The sequence below is a fragment of the Mobula birostris genome, chromosome 1 (assembly GCF_030028105.1).
Source record: "Mobula birostris isolate sMobBir1 chromosome 1, sMobBir1.hap1, whole genome shotgun sequence".
Taxonomy (NCBI): Eukaryota; Metazoa; Chordata; class Chondrichthyes; order Myliobatiformes; family Myliobatidae; genus Mobula; species Mobula birostris.
In genome coordinates this window covers 26,253,251-26,272,752 of record NC_092370.1, presented here as the reverse complement: position 1 = coordinate 26,272,752, position 19,502 = coordinate 26,253,251, and the positions used below count along the sequence as shown (strand labels likewise).

Below are 19,502 nucleotides of genomic sequence, written 5' to 3'. Positions count from 1 at the left end.
ACCAATGTAACCAAGTCTTCCAAAATAATTCTGCTTTTCTAGTTTCCTTCCCCTTATGCAAGTGACACATATTCAATGCTTTATGCTTCCCTTATGCAGACTCTTTGTATGCTCCACTTAGTTTTAATGTACGTGGAACACTGATAATATATCTAGTTTTTCTCATTCTGTAATTAACCTATACGAATTAAGCAAGTTTAAAGATTGGCTAGCTGTTAGGCACGACTGACTGTCAAGGATTAAGGATTTTGAAAGCTTCAGTATAATTTTGTTGAGAAACATTCAAAAACAATTAAAAGAATGAAAATTAAAGACTTACATTACTGAAATCGCAATACTTTAAGCAAATCAGAAGAACGAGAAAATTACTTTGTGAATTATGCTCCACCTCATCACTGTTCCCTCCATTCACATGAGTGCGTTCACAGGGTCTGTACATCGGCTGGAAAATTGCAGCAAGCAATTCAGCAACTGCAGCTCAACTCTTGGACTCTGAGTTCCACATTGGAGTGCAGATGAGTAACTACGCTAGAGCTGAGACAGCAAGCTTGGGTTTTTCCTGTTCACACAAGAATCACACCCTTCCTGGCAGCTAAGAGTCATGAATGGCAGTAGTTCCATCCCATAAAATTACTGAGGGACTCGATGAGGTAAATGCTGGGAGGTAATTTTCCTCACTGGAGTCTACAGCTATGGGTCACAGTTTAAGAATAAAGGGTCAACCATTTAGGACAGAGACAAGGAGAGATTTCTTCTGCCAAGATCCAAAAGTTCATCCTTAAGGTACCCCACTGGCCAAAATATTCATGCAGTGGAAATACCTGAACGCAAGTTACATCTAGTGAGTGTATCTACTTGAATGAAATGGAACAGCCATGAGGGTGAAGGTAATCAACAAGAACTTTAATCATATACAATTGTGAAAGGATAAAAACTCCAAACATTGAAGAGTAATAATGCTTTGACATACCTTACCCATACAAGCAGTTGATGTTCTGTTAAAATATAATAAATGTGGAATGGACATAGAAGATCTCCCATGATCACAGTGAACACAAAATAGCTTTGTTTTCACCTTTTTTGAAAACAGAACATTTCTCCGTTCCATATTGACCTGAGAACTCATGTGTTCAGTCAAAGTTGTAAATGAATTTGATTCATTGTCCCACGGTACTGTCACCCAATAACTGTTTTGCGCTCATTTTTAATATTGCGCTCTGCTCATAACACAGAAGTGAGAGCTTAACCCTCGTTTACATTTTAGAATTGTATTTTTATACCCTTTGTCATAGAAACCTGATCCACTCTCAGAGCTTACAATTCCCACAAAGCATTATTAAGGATGCACTTCAGGATGTATATTGTATACATTTCTCTGTCATTAAATGTATCTATTTATTAATTTCTTAAATTACATATGGCATTCGTCCTATTAAACTTGGGTCAAAAATTTGTAATTTTCACCTGCTTTTGTACTCTTCTACAGAGAGATTTTACAATTTTTTTAATAATCTTTTAACGTCAATCCAATTTTTTTTACTGCCTCACTGTTTTATGTTGTTGTTTGCAGAGTTTAGTACACCAGTAGACACAGCATTTCACACACCGTTTAATCCCAGTGAAGACTGCTAACATTCACACAAATGCACAATGCCATTTAGATCTCTCATTTTGTTAAAATCACTTTCTGATTCCCTCAGTATTTCCTTAAATATATTGTAAATTAATTGATTAAAAATCAAATGCACAACAGTAATTGTGCAGTACTTTGTTCAAATAGTGAAGAAACGATAAGGAACACACACAAAATGCTGGAGGAACTCAGCAGGCCAGGCAACATCTATGGAAAAAATGTACCTTTTTTCCCCCCATAGGTGCTGCCTGGCCTGCTGAGTTCCTCCAGCATTTTGTGTGTGTTGCTTGGATTTTCAGCATCTGCACATTTTGTCTTGTCTGTAATCTATAAGGAAGATGGTCCTCATTTGAATTCATCCTTAGAAAATCTGTTAGTGCTCTTTACATACATGAAGACAACAGACTACTGGAAAATTTGCTGTACCTACTTCAATTCCCAACATTCCTTTCAATCTGGCAGTTCTAGGCTTGAAATATTCTCCATGTACGTTAGTATTTAGATAAACACAAAAGTTTTTGAAATAATTAAAAATTCTGTATTCCAAACAAAATGCAGTCCTATTCAGTCAACCACCACCACAACAGTATTAAGTTTAAAGCAATGAGGAAAAAATGACCAGATAAATTTCTGTGCAGGACTATAACAGATTTAATTCTGCCAAGAGCTTCAGGACAACTGCTAATTATTTTAAAAAGGTGAAAAACAAGGGGGAAAAAACCTATTGACATTTGTCAGAGATTTCAAGCATTTGCTCTTCGAGTGGATTGTGCAAGTGGCTTTTTTTTAAACTAGAAGGATAGTCATCCCTCAGTTGACCATGTATCAGGAGAATAGTTGTCCTGTTCCTTATTCAGGTTCTTTAAATGCACTGACACACAACAAAAAAAAAAATGCAAAGGAAAAACAAAAACAAAAATATTGTTAAATCTCACCCAGACAGGCATCATCTGTGACATGACCAGGACAGAAATCATTGCCTTGTTCTCTCAGTTGGATGTTAGAAGTAAACACCATTGTGAAAAGTGAAGGGGAGGGACAGAAAAATGAGACTCAAATTGATGAACTCCTGAGTATTACATATTCTATAAAGTATATTATAGTACTATTATTGCAGAAATATAAATCATAACATACATTATACTCTCAAAGATAAGTGGATACTTCATCTACTTTACATTTCTTGAGGAATACACAGACAATTTCTATTAGTCTTCAAACAAAGTCATGAAGCGATAAAGCATGGAAATAGGTCCTTCAGCTCAACAAGTCCATGCTAACTATGGTGTCCACCAAGGTAGTCCCAATTTCCTGCATTCAGCTCAATCATCACCCCTCCGTCCATCTATCCAAGTGTTCCTTAAATGATATTAATTGACCTGCCTCAGTCACTTCCTCTGGCATTTACTCACCATCCTGTTTGAAAAAGTTGCTCTTCAGGTCCTTTTGGAATCCCTCCTCTCACCCTAACAGAATTAGGCCATTTGGCCCATCAACTCTTCTCTGCCATTCCTTCATGGCTGATTCATTACTGGCTCAACCTCATCCTCCTGCCTTCTCTCCACAACCATTGATATCCTGATTAATTAATAGCCTATCGACATCCACTTTAAATATACCCAATAATAACTTCCACAGCCATCTGTGACAATGAATTCCACAGATTCATTAGCTTCTGGCTAAAGAAATTCTTCCTCATCTCTGTTCTAAATGGACACCCTCTGTTCTAAAGGCCGTGTCTAGTTCTAGACCCCCGCCCCACTATAGAAAACATTCTCTCCACATCTCGGTATTTCAATATTCAAAAGGTTTCAATGAGATCCTCTCTCATTCTTCTAAATTCCAGTGATCAAACACTCCTTATAACTTACCATTTTTATTCCAAGACTCATTCTCATGAACCTCCTCAGGAACCTCTCTAATGCCAGCACATTTTTTCTGAGAGTGCATACAATACTCCAAATGTGGCCTGACCAATGCTTTATAAAGCCTCAGCATTACATTCTTGCTTCAGTACTCTACTGCTCTCGAAATGCATGCTAACATTGCATTTACCTTCCTTACCACCAACTCAACCTGCAAGATGGCCTTTAGGGAATCCTGCAAGAGGTCTCCCAGGTCTCTTTGCACTTCTGATTTTTGAATATTGTCCCCATTTAGAAAGTAGTCTACGTCTTTATTCCTTCCAGCAAAGAACATGACCATACACTTCCCTACACTATATTCCATAAGACCAAGGAGCAGAAGTCAGCCATTCGGCCCATCGAGTCTGCTCCGCCATTTTATCATGAGCTGATCCATAATCACATTTAGTCCCACTCTCCCGCCTTCTCACCATAACCTTTGAGGCCCTGGCTACTCAGAGACCTATCAATCTCTGCCTTAAATACACCCAATGACTTGGCCTCCACTGCTGCCCGTGGCAACAAATTCCATAGATTCACCACCCTCTGACTAAAAAAAATTCTTTGCATTTCTGTTCTGAATGGGTGCCCTTCAATCCTTAAGTCATGCCCTCTCGTCCTAGACTCCCCCATCATGGGAAACAACTTTGCCACATCCATTCTGTCCATGCCTTTCAACATTCCAATTGTTTCTATGAGGTCTCCCCTCATTCTTCTAAACTCCAAGGAATACAGTCCAAGAGCGGACAAACATTCCTCATATGTTAACCCTCTCATTCCCGAAATCATTCTAGTGAATCTTCTCTGTACCCTCTCCCACGTCAGCACATCCTTTCTTAAATAAGGAGCCCAAAACTTCCCACAGTACTCCAAGTGAGATCTCACCAGCGCCTTATAGAGCCTCAACATCACATCCCTGCTCCTATACTCTATTCCTCTAGAAATGAATGCCAACTTTGCATTCGCCTTCTTCACCACCGACTCAACCTGGAGGTTAACCTTAAGGGTATCCTGTACAAGGGCTCCCAAGTCCCGTTGCATCTCAGAACTTTGAATTCTCTCCCTATTTAAATAATAGTCTGCCCATTTATTTCTTCTGCCAAAGTGCATAACCATACACTTTCCAACATTGTATTTCATTTGCCACTTCTTTGCCCATTCTTCCAATCTACCCAAGTCTCTCTGCAGACTCTCCATTTCCTCAGCACTACCAGCTCCTCCACCTATCTTCATATCGTCAGCAAACTTAGCCACAAAGCCATCTATTCCATAATCCAAATCGTTGATGTACAATGTAAAAAGAAGCGGCCCCAACACGGACCCCTGTGGAACACCACCGGTAACCGGCAGCCAACCAGAATAGGATCCCTTTATTCCCACTCTCTGTTTCCTGCCAATCAGCCAACGCTCTATCCATGTATGTAACTTTCCCGTAATTCCATGGGCTCTTACCTTGTTAAGTAGCCTCATGTGTGGCACCTTGTCAAAGGCCTTCTGAAAATCCAAATATACAACATCCACTATCTTCCTTGTCTAGCCTACTGGTAATTTCCTCAAAAATTTGTAATAGGTTTGTCAGGCAGGATTTTCCTTTAAGGAATCCATGCTGAATTCTGCCTATCTTGTCATATGCCTCCAGGTACTCTGTAACCTCATCCTTGACAATCGACTCCAACAACTTCCCAACCACCGATGTCAAGCTAACAGGTCTATAATTTCCTTTTTGCTTCCTTGCCCCCTTCTTAAATAGCGGAGTGACATTTGCAATCTTCCAGTCCTCCGGAACCATGCCAGAATCTATTGACTTTTGAAAGATCATCGCTAATGCCTCCGCAATCTCCACAGCTACTTCCTTCAGAACACGAGGGTACATTCCATCTGGTCCGGGAGATTTATCTACCTTTAGACTATTCAGCTTCCTGAGTACTTTTTCTGTCGTAACTGTGACTACGCACACTTCTCTTCCCTGCCACCCTTGAGTGTCCGGTATACTGCTGATGTCTTCCTCAGTGAAGACTGATGCAAAATACTCGTTCAGTTCCTCCACCATCTTCTTATCTCCCATTACAATTTCTCCAGCATCATTTTCTCTCGGCCCTATATCTACTCTCACATGTCTTTTACTCTTTATATACTTGAAAAAGCTTTCAGTATCCTCTTTGATATTATTTGCTAGCTTCCTTTCACAGTTAATCTTTTCCCTCTTAATGACCTTCTTAGTTTCCTTTTGTAAGCTTTTAAAAATTTCCCAATTCTCTGTCTTCCCACTAATTTTTGCTTCCTTGTATGCCCTCTCCTTTGCTTTAACTTTGGCTTTGACTTCTCTTGTCAACCACGGTTGCATCCTTTTTCCATTCGAAAACTTCTTTTTTGGAATATACCTGTCTTGCACCTTCCTCACTTCTCACATAAACTCCAGCCACTGCTGCTCTGCCTTCTTTCCCGTCAGTGTCCCTTTCCAGTCAACTTTGGCCAGTTCCTCTCTCGTGCCACTGTAATTTCCTTTACTCCACTGAAATACCGACACATCAGATTTCGGCTTCTCTTTTTCAAATTTCACAGTGAACTCAATCATGTTACGATCACTGCCTCCTAAGGGTTCCTTCACCTCAATCTCTCTAATTACCTCCGGTTCATTACACAATACCCAATCCAGTACAGCCGATCCCCTAGTGGGCTCAACAACAAGCTGTTCTAAAAAGCCATCTCGCCGACGTTCTACAAATTCTCTCTCTTGAGATCCAGTGCCGACCTGATTTTCCCAATCCACTCGCATGTTAAAATCCCCCACAATTATAATAACACTGCCCTTCTGACAAGCCTTTTCTATTTCCTGTTGTAATTTGTAGTCCACATCCCTGCAGCTGTTTGGAGGCCTATAAATAACTGACATCAGGGTCCTTTTACCCCTGCTATTCCTTAGCTCAAGCCATAAAGATTTTGCGCCTTCCGATCCTATATCACCTCTTTCTAATGATTTAATATCATTTCTTACCAATAAAGCCACGCCTCCCCCTCTGCCTACCTTCCTATCCTTCCGATACACCATGTATCCTTGGACGTTCAGCTCCCAGAGACATGCATTCTTTAGCGACGTCTCAGTGATGGCCACAATATCATACCTGCCAATCTGTAGCTGTACAACAAGATCATCCACCTTATTCCTTATGCTGCGTGCCTTTAAGTACAACACATTAAGACCAGTATTTGGTACTTTTCGCTTTGATTTCACTGCAACTTTATTCCACTGCGACTCATCCCAATGGCTACAAATTTGCCCCATCACCTGCCTGTCTTTCTTGACATCTTTACTGCTCACTATCTTAGATTTATTTCTGTTTTCCCCTTCCTTCGCTCTATCATTCCGGTTCCCATCCGCCTGCTAAATTAGTTTAAACCCTCCCTAACAGCTCTATTAAACTTTCCCGCCAGGATATTGGTCCCCTTCGGGTTCAGGTGTAACTTGTTCATTTTGAACAGGTTATACTTCCCCCAGAAGAGATCCCAATTATCCAAGAATCTGAAGCCCTGCCCCCTACACCAGTCTCTCAGCCACGCATTCATCTGCCTGATCCTACTATTCTTGCCCTCGCTAGCACGTGGCACAGGTAGCAATCCTGAGATTACTACCCTGGAGGTCCTGCTTCTCAACTTCCTTCCTCACTCCCGGAAATCTCTCTTCAGGACCTCCTCCTTAGTCCTATCTATGTCATTAGTACCAACATGCACCAAGACAACTGTCTGCTCACCCTCCCCCTTCAGAATATTCTGGACGCGATCCGAGACATCCCGTACCCTGGCACCTGGGAGGCAACACACCATGTGGGTATCTCTATCAGGCTCACAGAATCTCCTGTCCATTCCCCTGACTATGGAATCCCCTATGACAACCGCATTCCTCTTCTCCCTCCTCCTCTCCTGCACAACAGCTCCAGGCTCAGTGCCAGAGACCCGGTCACCGTGGGCGTCCCCTGTCAGGTCATTCCCCTCAACAGCATCCAGAACAAGATATTTGTTGCTGAGGGGGACAGCCACAGGTGTGCTCTCCACTATCCGGGCATTTCCCTTCCCTCTGCTGACAGTGACCCAGTTTTCTGACCCCTGTAGCCTAGGGATGACAAGCTCCCTGTAGCTCCTGTCTATCACCTCTTCACTTTCCCTAATAAGCAGTAGGTCATCGAGCTGCAGCTCCAGATCCCTAACACGGTCTCTGAGGAGCTGCAACTCGGTGCACCTGGCACAGATGTGGCCATCAGGGAGGCTGGAGGTCTCCCAGGATTCCCACATCTAATACCCTGAACAAAAGACTAACCCTGCAGGCATGCTATCTAATTTTACAGGAATTAGAACATAGAATAGTACAGCACAGTACAGGCCCTTCGGCCCACAATGTTGTGCCGATCCTCAAACCCTGCCTCCCATATAAGCCCCAAGTTTAAATTCCTCCATATACCTGTCTAGTAGTCTCTTAAACTTCACTAGTGTATCTGCCTTCACCACTGACTCAGGCAGTGCATTCCACGCACCAACCACTCTCTGAGTAAAAAACCTTCCTCTAATATCCCCCTTGAACTTCCCACCCCTTACCTTAAAGCCATGTCCTCTTGTACGGAGCAGTGGTGCCCTGGGAAAGAGGCGCTGGCTATCCACTCTACCTATTCCTCTTATTATCTTGTACACCTCTATCATGTCTCCTCTCATCTTCCCTCTCTCCAAAGAGTAAAGCCCTAGCTCCCTTAATCTCTGATCATAATGCATAGTTTCTAAACCAGGCAGCATCCTGGTAAATCTCCTCTGTACCCTTTCCAATGCTTCCACATCCTTCCTATAGTGAGGCAACCAGAACTGGACACAGTATTCCAAGTGTGGCCTAACCAGAGTTTTATAGAGCTGCATCACTACATTGCGACTCTTAAACTCTATCCCTCGACTTATGAAAGCTAACACCCCATAAGCTTTCTTAACTACCCTATCCACCTGTGAGGCAACTTTCAGGGATCTGTGGACATGTACCCCCAGATCCCTCTGCTCCTCCACACTACAAAGTATCCTGCCATTTACTTTGTACTTTGCCTTGGAGTTTGTCCTTCCAAAGTGTACCACCTCACACTTCTCTGGGTTGAACTCCATCTGCCACTTCTCAGCCCACTTCTGCATCCTATCACCGTCTCTCTGCAATCTTTGACAATCCTCTACGCTATCTACAACACCACTAACTTTTGCGTCATCTGCAAGCTTGCTAACCCACCCTTCTACTCCCACATCCAGGTCATTAATAAAAATCACGAAAAGTAGAGGTCCCAGAACAGATCCTTGTGGGACACCACTAGTCACAATCCTCCAATCTGAATGTACTCCCTCCACCACCACCCTCTGCCTTCTGCAGGCAAGCCAATTCTGAATCCACCTGGCCAAACTTCCCTGGATCCCATGCCTTCTGACTTTCTGAATAAGCCTACCATGTGGTACCTTGTCAAATGCCTTACTAAAATCCATATAGATCACATCCACTGCACTATCCTCATCTATATGCCTGGTCACCTCCTCAAAGAACTCTATCAGGCTTGTTAGACACAATCTTCCCTTCACAAAGCCATGCTGACTGTCCCTGATCAGACCATGATTCTCTAAATGCCCAGAGATCCTATCACTAAGAATCTTTTCCAACAGCTTTCCCACCACAGAAGTAAGGCTCACTGGTCTGTAATTACCCAGACTATCTACTACCTTTTTTGAACAAGGGGACAACATTCACCTCCCTCCAATCCTCTGGTACCATTCCCATGGACAACGAGGACTTAAAGATCCTAGACAGAGGCTCAGCAATCTCTTCCCTCACCATGTGGAGCAGCCTGGGGAATATTCCATCAGGCCGCGGGGATTTATCCGTCCTAATGTATTTTAACAACTCCAACACCTCCTCTCCCTTAATATCAACATGCTCCAGAACATCAACCTCACCCATATTGACTTCACCATCATCAAGTTCCCTCTCATTGGTGAATACCAAAGAGAAGGATTCATTGAGGACCTCACTCACTTCCACAGCCTCTAGGCACATCTTCCCACCTTTACCTCTAATCAGTCCTACCTTCACTCCTGTCATCCTTTTTTTCTTCACATAATTGAAGAATGCCTAGGGGTTTTACTTTACCCTACTCGCCAAGGCCTTCTCATGCCCCCTTCTTGCTCTTCTCAGCCCCTTCTTAAGCTCCTTTCTTGCTTCCCTATATTCCTCAATAGACCCATCTGATCCTTGCTTCCTAAACCTCATGTATGCTGCCTTCTTCCTCCTGACTAGATTTTCCACCTCACATGTCACCCATGGTTCCTTCACCCTACCATTCTTTATCTTCCTCACTGGGACAAATTTATCCCTAATATCCTGCAAGAGATCTCTAAACATCAACCACATATCCATAGTATATTTCCCTGCAAAAACATCATCCCAATTCACACCCGCAAGTTCTAGCCTTATAGCCTCATAATTTGCCCTTCCCCAATTAAAAATTTTCCTGTCCTCTCTGATTCTATCCTTTTCCATGATAATGCTGAAGGCCAGGGAGCGGTGGTCACTGTCCCCCAGATGCTCACCCACTGAGAGATCTGTGACCTGACCCAGTTCATTACCTAGTACTAGATCTAGTATGGCATTCCCCCTAGTCAGCCTGTCCACATACTGTGACAGGAATCCATCCTGGACACACTTAACAAACTCTGCCCCATCTAAACCCTTGGAACTAATCAGGTGCCAAACAATATTAGGGAAGTTAAAGTCACCCATGATAACAACCCTGTTATTTTTGTACCTTTCCAAAATCTGCCTCCCAATCTGCTCCTCTGTATCTCTGCTGCTACCACGGGGCCTATAGAATACCCTCAGTAGAGTAACTGCTCCCTTCCTGTTCCTGACTTCCAGGAAACAGGAAAAATTAGTTTACTCACCCACTTACCTCGCCAAAGAGATTAACTTTTTAAACTGTTAGCTGTGAGAGCCCTGCTGTTCCTGTCTGTCCGGGCCAATTTTCGAAGGCGGGGGGGCGGGAAGAGAGAGAAAAAAAGTTGGTGCTTCGCTCTCGCCTCTTTCCGTTTACCGCCGAAGCCTGTTGACACCAAAGCCCGACACTCTGCTACCGCTCACTCCGCTGCCCGCTCCGACAGCTACCCGCTGTATAGGGTGGTCTCCTTTTTAAACTCTCCGTGCTGTCCTGTTACATCACGCACCTGCGCAGTCTTGTCCTTCTGGCAAATTCCATCTGCCACTTCTTTGCCCATTCCCCCAATCTGTCCAAATCCTTCTGCAGACTCTCTGCTTCCTCAACACTAACATCCCTTCATCCATCTTCATATCGTCCACAAAGCCATCAATTCCATCATCCAAATCATTGACATATAACATGAAAAGGAACAGTCCCAACACAGACCCCTGTGGAACACCACTAGTTACTGGCAGCCACTGCAAAAAGGCCCCTTTATTCTACTCTTTGCCTCCTGCCAGTCATCCGATCATCTATCCATGCTAGTACCTTTCCTGTAATACCCCGGTCTATCTTGTTAAGCAGCCTCATGTGCAGCAGCTTGTCAAAGGCCTTCTGAGAATCCAAGTATATATTATCCACTGACTCTGTCATTCCTGCCTGTTATTTCCTCAAAGGATTGCAACAGGTTTGTCACAAAATATTTCCCCTTAAAAAAACCATGCTGACATTGGCCTACATTATCATGGGCCTCCAAGTACACTGAAACCTCATCCTTAATAATGGACTTCAACATCTTCCCAACCACTAAAGTCAGGCTAACTGGCCTATTCTTAATTTCCTTTCTTCTGCCTCTCTTCCTTTTTAAAGAGTGGAGTGCATTTCTAATTTTCCAGTCCTCCAGAACCATTCCAGAATCTGGTGATTCGTGAAAGATCATTACTAATACCTCCTCAATCTCTTCAGCTACCCCTTTCAAAACCCTGAGGTGTAGTTCATCTGCCCCAAGCGACTTATCTACATTCAGACTTTTCAGCTTCACAAGCACCTTCTCCTTAGTGATAGCAACTATATTCATCCCTAGCCCCGACAATCACAAACTTCTAGCATACTGCTTCTGTCTACCACAGTGAAGAATGATGTAAAATACTTATTACATCCATCTGTCATTCCTTTGTCCCTCAGTACTACCTTTCCAGCGTCATTTTCACGTGGTCCAATATCCACTCTTACCTTTTTTTTAAAAACACTTTATATATCTGAAAAAACTATTGGCATCCTCTGACATTATTGCCTAGCTTACCTTCATATTTCATCCTTTCTCTCCTCAAGGCATTTTTAGTTGCCTTCTGTTGGTTTTTAAAAGCTTTCCAATCATCCAACTTCCCATTTTATTTTGCTATATTATATGCCTTCTTTATTTCTCAGTGTCAAAAAGATTGAAGAAACGTTTTAAGCAGCAGCCTTTTGACAGCAAACACGCTTCACTGTGAAGAAGCAAGCGTCAAACTCCTCATTGTCATCTTGGCATAACTGGCAAAATATCATGCTATTTAACTTTGTTGATATCAGATACTACAAGAGCCATTCTTGAAAAAAAAGTCACTGGCTGAGGTTTTTGACTGCAAGAACTTGACAATGAATTACACAATGGAATGCAAATAGACTTGGAATTTCTTTTTTCATAAATGCCACTAAACCAGCATGGCAACCTGTCATATATGGTGCTCCTTCTGTTGCACAAGAAATCACAAGAAATTGGAATTCTATTATCCTCAAAATACATTTTGAGCTTGTCGTAGATTGATTCTCTATTGATGTTTGTTTGTAACTTTTTACAAAACAGTACCTTTCCATTTTTGATAAACTGTACATATGCCATTAGCAACGTCTCCTTGTCTCACACAGTTCACTCCTCAAGTTGTATCTACAATTCTGTATTTTGGAGTTCTGTGCATAGCTGATACTCAATGTCTTCACTCATCTCATCAGTACAACGAGCTACAGAGTTATTACTCAAAAGAATTGATTTTAAAATACTGGTATCCATTTTGAGAACAGTGGTCAGCACTTCTGATACAGCAGGCATTATTATTCTTTCACCAATTGTATGAGATTTTCCGCACTTTGCTATCATTTTGGAAATGAAACAATAGTGTGGATTATTACCTAAATGGAGAGAAGGTTCAAGCAGAGGTACAAAAGGACTTAGGAGTCCTCATGCAGGACTCCCAGAAGGTTAATTTACAGGTTGAATCTGTGGTAAAGGCGGCAAATGCAAGGTTGGCATTTATTTCAAGGGGAACAGAATATAAAAGCAAGGAGTTAACGTTGGGCCTTTGTAAGACACTAGTCGGGCCGCACTTGGAGTATTGTCAACGGTTTTGGGCCCCATGTTTCAGAAAGGGTATGTTGTCATTGGGGAGAGTCCAGAGGAGGTTCACAAGGATGATTCCGGGAATGAAAGGATTAACATACAAGTAGTGTTTGGCAGTTTGGGCCTGTACTCACTGGAATTTAAAAGAATTCAGGGGTTCTCATTGAAACCTACTGAATGTTGAAAGGACTAGATAGAGTTGATGAGGAGAGGTTGTTTCCTATGGTGGAGGTGTCCAGAACCAGAGGGCACAGCCACAAAATTGAGGGTGACCTTTTAAAACAAAGGTAAGGAGGAATTTTTTTTAAAAGCCAAAGAGTAGTGAATCTGTGGATTGCTCCGCACAGACTGCGATGGAGGCCAAGCTCGTGAGTATATTTAAGGTGGAAGTTGATCATTTCCTGATCGGTCAGGTCATTTCTTCGGCAGTTTGAACGGGGCACGAATGCACAAGCGCATGAAGGCCGGCCTGTGAGAAAAGCCGGAGAGTTTTAAAAGCGAGCAGATTAATGGAGCGGGTGATGGAGTAGTGGGAGACAGAGTAGGAAGGCTTTGGCTTGAGAGGCTTCGGCGAGCAGAGGCTGAGGACGAGCTTGCTCCCAGTGAGGTAAGGCCGGGTAAGTTCCTTTAATTAATTAACTCAGAAGTAGGTGATGGAGGCAGCAGTTAGGGCAGTCGAGTGCTTCATTTGCAGTATGTGGGAAGTCAGGGCGAGCACAATTGTCCTGATGACTACACCTGCAAAAGGTGCATCGAACTGCAGCTCCTGACAAACCGAGTTAGGGAACTGGAACTGGAGCTGGATGAACTTCGGATCATTCAGGAGGCAGAGGCAGAAATACACAGGAGTTACAGGGAGATAGTCACCCTAAAAGTCAGGAGACAGGTAGCTGGGTGACTGTCAGGAGAGGGAAGGGGAATAGACAGAATGAGCAGAGCACCCTTGTGGCCATTCCCATCAATAATTAGTACATCGTTTTGGATACTGTTGGTGGGAACAACCTACCAGGGACAAGTTGCAGTGATCGCGTCTCTGGCACCGAGAGGAGAGCAGTAGTGATAGAGGATTTGATAGTTATGGGGACAGATAAGAGGTTCTGTGGGAGATCGAGAATCCCGGATGGTCTGTTGCCTCCCTGGTGCCAGGGTCCGTGATATCTTGGATCGAGTTCTCGGTATTCTCAGGAGGAAGGGTGAGCAGCCAGATGTCGTGGTCCATCTAGGGACCAGTGACATGGATAGGAAAGAGGAGGAGGTCCTGCAAAGAGAGTTTAGGGAGTTAGGTACAAAGTTGAAGGACAGGACCTCCAGGGTTGCAATCTCAGGATTGCTAGCTATGCCACATGCTAGTGAGGCTAGAAATAGGAAGATAATGCAGCTAAATACGTGGCTAAGGAGTTGGTGCAGGAGGGAGGGCTTCATGTTTCTAGACAATTGGGCCTTGTTCCAGGGAAGGTGGGACCTGTTCCGACAGGACGGGTTGCACCTGAACCGGAGGGGGACTAACATCCTTGCAGGAAGGTTTGCTAGTGCTGCTCCGAGGGGTTTAAACTAGATTTGCAGGGGGAAGGGAACCAAGTGTGTTAGAGCAGATAGTGAAGTGGAGGAGGATAAAGGTCATGCGAGAACTGCAAGTATAGTGCATGGAGTAAAGCCAGATCTAACATATAAAGAGGTTTTGAGGAAAGAAGCAGAATACAGGGTGTAAAGGTAGTAAGGTAGAAGGGCTAAAGTGTGTGTACTTCAATGCAAGAAGCATCAGGAACAAAGGTGATGGACTGAGAGCTTGGATAAATACATGGAATTATGATGTAGTGGCCATTACAGAGACTTGGCTGGCAGCAGGGCAGGAATGGATTCTCAATATTCCTGGATTTCAGTGCTTTAAAAGGGATAGAGAGTGGGGAAAAGGGAGGAGGGGTGGCATTACTGGTCAGGGATACTATTACAGCTACAGAAAGGGTGGGTAATGTAGCAGGATCCCCTTTTGAGTCAGTATGGGTGGAAGTCAGGAACAGGAAGGGAGCAGTTACTATATTGGGAGCAGAGAGGGAGGCAGATTTTGGAAAGGTGCAAAAATAACAGGGTTGTTATCATGGGTGATTTTAACTTCCCTAATGTTGATTGGCACCTGATTAGTTCCAATGGCTTAGACGGGGCAGAGTTTGTTAAGTGTGCCCAGGACGGATTCCTGTTAAAGTATGTTGACAGGCCGACAAGGGGGGAATTAGATTATGAAGACACACAGTCCTCTTTTATTGTCATTTAGTAATGCATGCATTAAGAAATGATGCAATATTTCCTCTGATGTGATATCACAAAACAGGATAGACCAAGACTAAAAAAACTGACAAAACCACATAATTATAACATATAGTTACAACAGTGCAACAATACTATAACTTGATGAAGAAGTCCATGAGCACAGTAAAAGTTCAAAGTCTCTCAAATGTCCCACATCTCACGCAGACGGGAGAAGGAAGAAAAACTCTCCCTGCCATAACCAACCACGGTCCGACTCTGAGTCATCTGAAAACTTCGAGCTCTGATCAGCTCTCCAACACAGAGTACTGAGCGCCATCTCTATCCGAACGATTCGACCTCCATCTCGGTCACCAACAGCAGGCAAAGCCGGGGATTTTGAGGCCTTCCCTCTGAAAGATTCCCGATCATGCAGTAACAACAGCAGCGAACTGGTGTTTCAGAAATTTTTCCAGATGTTCCTCTGTGCTTTCACGTCCGTCTCCATCAAATCAGAATTGTCCACGGCCCCTATTTAATGGATACGGTATCATTTTTCACAGGAGGGCTGCGTACGCACAGCGCGCTGCTCTCTCTCCTCCCACAATGCCATACTAGATCTACTATTAGGTAACGAACCGGGTCAGGTCACAGATCTCTCAGTGGGTGAGCATCTGGGGGACAGTGACCACCGCTCCCTGGCGTTTAGCGTTATCATGGAAAAGGATAGAATCAGAGAGGACAGGAAAATTTTTAGTTGGAGAAGGGCAAATTATAAGGCTATAAAGCTAGAACTTGCAGGTGTGAATTGGGATGATGTTTTTGCAGGGAAATATACTATGGACATGTGGTTGATGTTTAGAGATCTCTTGCAGGATGTTAGGGATAAATTTGTTCCGGTGAGGAAGATCAAGAATGGTAGGGTGAAGGAACCATGGATGACAAGTGAGGTGGAGAATCTAGTCAGGTGGAAGAAGGCAGCATACATGAGGTTTAGGAAGCAAGGATCAGATGGGTTTATTGAGGAATATAGGGAAGCAAGAAAGGAGCTTAAGAAGGGGCTGAGAAGAGCAAGAAGGGGGCATGAGAAGGCCTTGGCCAATAGGGTAAAGGAAAACCCCAAGGCATTCTTCAATTATGTGAAGAACAAAAGGATGACAGGAGTGAAGGACAGGACTGATTAGAAATAAAGGTGGGAAGATGTGCCTGGAGGCTGTGGAAGTGAGTGAGGTCCTCAATGAATACTTCTCTTTGGTATTCATCAATGAGAGGGAACTTGATGATGGTGAGGTCAATATGGGTGAGGTTGATGTTCTGGAGCATGTTGATATTAAGGGAGAGGAGGTGTTGGAGTTGTTAAAATACATTAGGATGGATAAGTCCCCGGGGCCTGATGGAACATTCCCCAGGCTGCTCCATGAGGCGAGGGAAGAGATTGCTGAGCCTCTGCCTAGGATCTTTATGTCCTCGTTGTCCACGGAATGGTACTGGAAGATTGGAGGGAGGCGAATGTTGTCCCCTTGTTCAAAAAAAGGTAGTAGGGATAGTCCGGGTAATTATAGACCAGTGAGCCTTACGTCTGTGATGGGAAAACTGTTGGAAAAGATTCTTAGAGATAGGATCTTTGGGAATTTAGAGGATCAGGGTCTGATCAGGGACAGTCAGCATGGTTTTGTGAAGGGCAGATCATGTCTAACAAGCCTGATAGAGTTCTTTGAGGAGGTGACCAGGCATATAGATGAGGGTAGTGCAGTGGATGTGATCTATATGGATTTTAGTAAGGCATTTGACAAGGTTCCACATGGTAGGCCTATTCAGAAAGTCAGAAGACATGGGATCCCGGGAAGTTTGGCCCGGTGAATTCAGAATTGGCTTGCCTGTATTAGGCAGAGGGTGGTGGTGGAGGGAGTACATTCAGATTGGAGGATTGTGACTAGTGGTGTCCCACAAGGATCTGTTCTGGGACCTCTACTTTTCGTGATTTTTATTAACGACCTGGATGTGGGGGTAGTAGGGTGGGTTGGAAAGTTTGCAGACGACACAAAGGTTGGTGGTGTTGTGGATAGTGTAAAGGATTGTCGAAAATTGCAGGGAGACATTGATAGGATGCAGAAGTGGGCTGAGAAGTGGCAGATGGAGTTCAACCCAGAGAAGTGTGAGGTGGTACACTTTGGAAGGACAAACTCCAAAGCAGAGTACAAAGTAAATGGCAGGATACTTTGTAGTGTGGAGGAGCAGAGGGATCCGGGGGTACATGTCCACAGATCCCTGAAAGCTGCCTCACAGGTAGATAGGGTAGTTAAGAAAGCTTATGGGATGTTAGCTTTCATAAATTGAGGGACAGAGTTTAAGAGTCGCGATGTAATGATGCAGCTCTATAAAACTCTGGTTAGGCCACACTTAGAGTACTGCGTCCAGTTCTGGTCGCCTCACTATAGGAAGGATGTGGAAGCATTGGAAAGGGTACAGAGGAGATCTACCAGGATGCTACCTGGTTTAGAGAGTATGCATTATGATCAGAGATTAAGGGAACTAGGGCTTTACTCTTTGGAGAGAAGGAGGATGAGAGGAGACATGATAGAGGTGTACAAGATATTAAGAGGAATAGATAGAGTGGATAGCCAGCACCTCTTCCCCAGGGCACCACTGCTCAATACAAGAGGACATGGCTTTAAGGTAAGGGGTGGGAAGTTCAAGGGGGACATTAGAGGAAGGATTTTTACTCAGAGAGTGGTTGGTGCGTGGAATGCACTGCCTGAGTCAGTGGTGCAGGCAGATACACCAGTGAAATTTAAGAGACTACTAGACAGGTATATGGAGGAATTTAAGGTGGGGGGGGTAAATGGAGGAATTTAAGGTGGGGGGTTATATGGGAGTCAGGGTTTAAGGGTCAGCACAACATTGTGGGCTGAAGGGCCTGTACTGTGCTGTGCTGTACTATTCTATGTTCTATCAAAGGATTATGGCGAGAAGGCAGGTGTATGGGGTTGAGTGGATCCGGGATCAGCCATGATGGAATGGCAGAGCAGACTCAATGGGCTGAATGGCCTAATTCTGCTTCTATGTCTTATGGTCGAAATGTTATAAGAAGCAATGAGACCACTAAAAAAAGTCATTTTTAGCTTTCTTGGAAAATGACTCGAGTGTGCAACACTTTTCCAATGCTTCTTTCACCTTCTGGAATTGAGTAATATCATAAGTAGCCTTTTCATGGTGTCTTTTATGGAAGTCTTTCTGCACTCCTAATGGTTTCATGACTTCGTTAGGCAGTACAGTATTACAAATAAGACAAATTGTTGGTGGGGGGGGGGGTCACTGATCTGATGAGAATGGAGTCAAACCCTACTCCAGGTATGTCACATTGTATTGACGCACTTTTTGTTGTTTCTATTTCTTTGCAGCATTAGAATTCAGGGCTTCACCGCCTTCAGACTCAGAGATCATATCATATGTTTTATCCATCATTAACGGGACTAAATTAAACTAAATAATTAACACAAATTGGGAATCCCTATTGGATGTTGATGACAGCAGCGAGATGACATGGTCAGTCAGGTCTCATGCCTCAGGTTAGGGTGCCGCTTACCACCACCCCGAGAATCTTGAACGTCCCCTGACGACTTCTATTTCCCCAACGTGCCCCTCCCCTTAGAGCACGTAACCACCCCCACTGGGAATCACTGGTTTAAACCCTCCCCAACAGCTCTAGCAAACTTACCCACAAGGATATTGGTTCCCCCATCGTGTTCAGGTGTAACCCATCATCTTTATACAGGTCGTACATTCAGCCGAGGAAATCCCAGTGATCCAGAAATCTGAAGTACTGCCGCTTACAGCAATCCTCAGCCACACATTCATCTGCCAAAACATCCTATTCTTACCTCTCTGGCATGAGGTACAGGCAGTAATCCAGAGATTACTACCATGGAGATTCTGCTTTGCAGCTTTCTACCTAACCCTGGCTCTCCCATACACTGGGGAAAAGACCATCACCAGCACCTCATCTATGTCTCTCATGTAATTTTAAACATTTCTTCAAATGTTCTCTCGTGTTTCTAGCAATAAAGACAAAGCCTGGCTAATCTCTCCCTCTTGCTTCGGGCTTTTAGTCCTGGCAACATCCTTATAAACCTTAAACAAGAGAAAAGCTGCTGGAAATCTAAGCAACACACACAAAAAATTCAAGGGTCTCAGTCAGAAATATCGACTGTACTCTTTTCCATAGATGCTGCCTGGTCTGCTAAGTTCCTCCAGCATCTTGTGTGTGTTCCTTGCTAATCTTTTCCAGTTTAATGACATCTTTCCTAAACAGGGTGACACAGCACCTCAAGTGCGGTCTCATGAATGATTTATACAACCAGAACATAATG

At 43.7% G+C, this 19,502-nt stretch overlaps 1 protein-coding gene across 7 annotated transcripts in view; it reads right to left on the bottom strand.

Moving 5' to 3' along the window:
* The window catches only part of pag1 (phosphoprotein membrane anchor with glycosphingolipid microdomains 1), a 167,218-nt gene that overhangs the window by 81,589 nt on the left and 66,127 nt on the right, over positions 1-19,502 (bottom strand). The window contains exon 1 of one of the 7 annotated variants that reach the window (XM_072253029.1): positions 389-435. The exons of 5 other annotated variants lie outside the window; for them this stretch is intronic. The gene's annotated coding sequence lies outside the window, so the exon portion shown is untranslated. Of the gene's footprint in view, positions 1-319; positions 360-388; positions 436-19,502 lie in introns of those variants that run through there. One more of the 7 variants, XM_072253019.1, reaches the window with a different exon arrangement.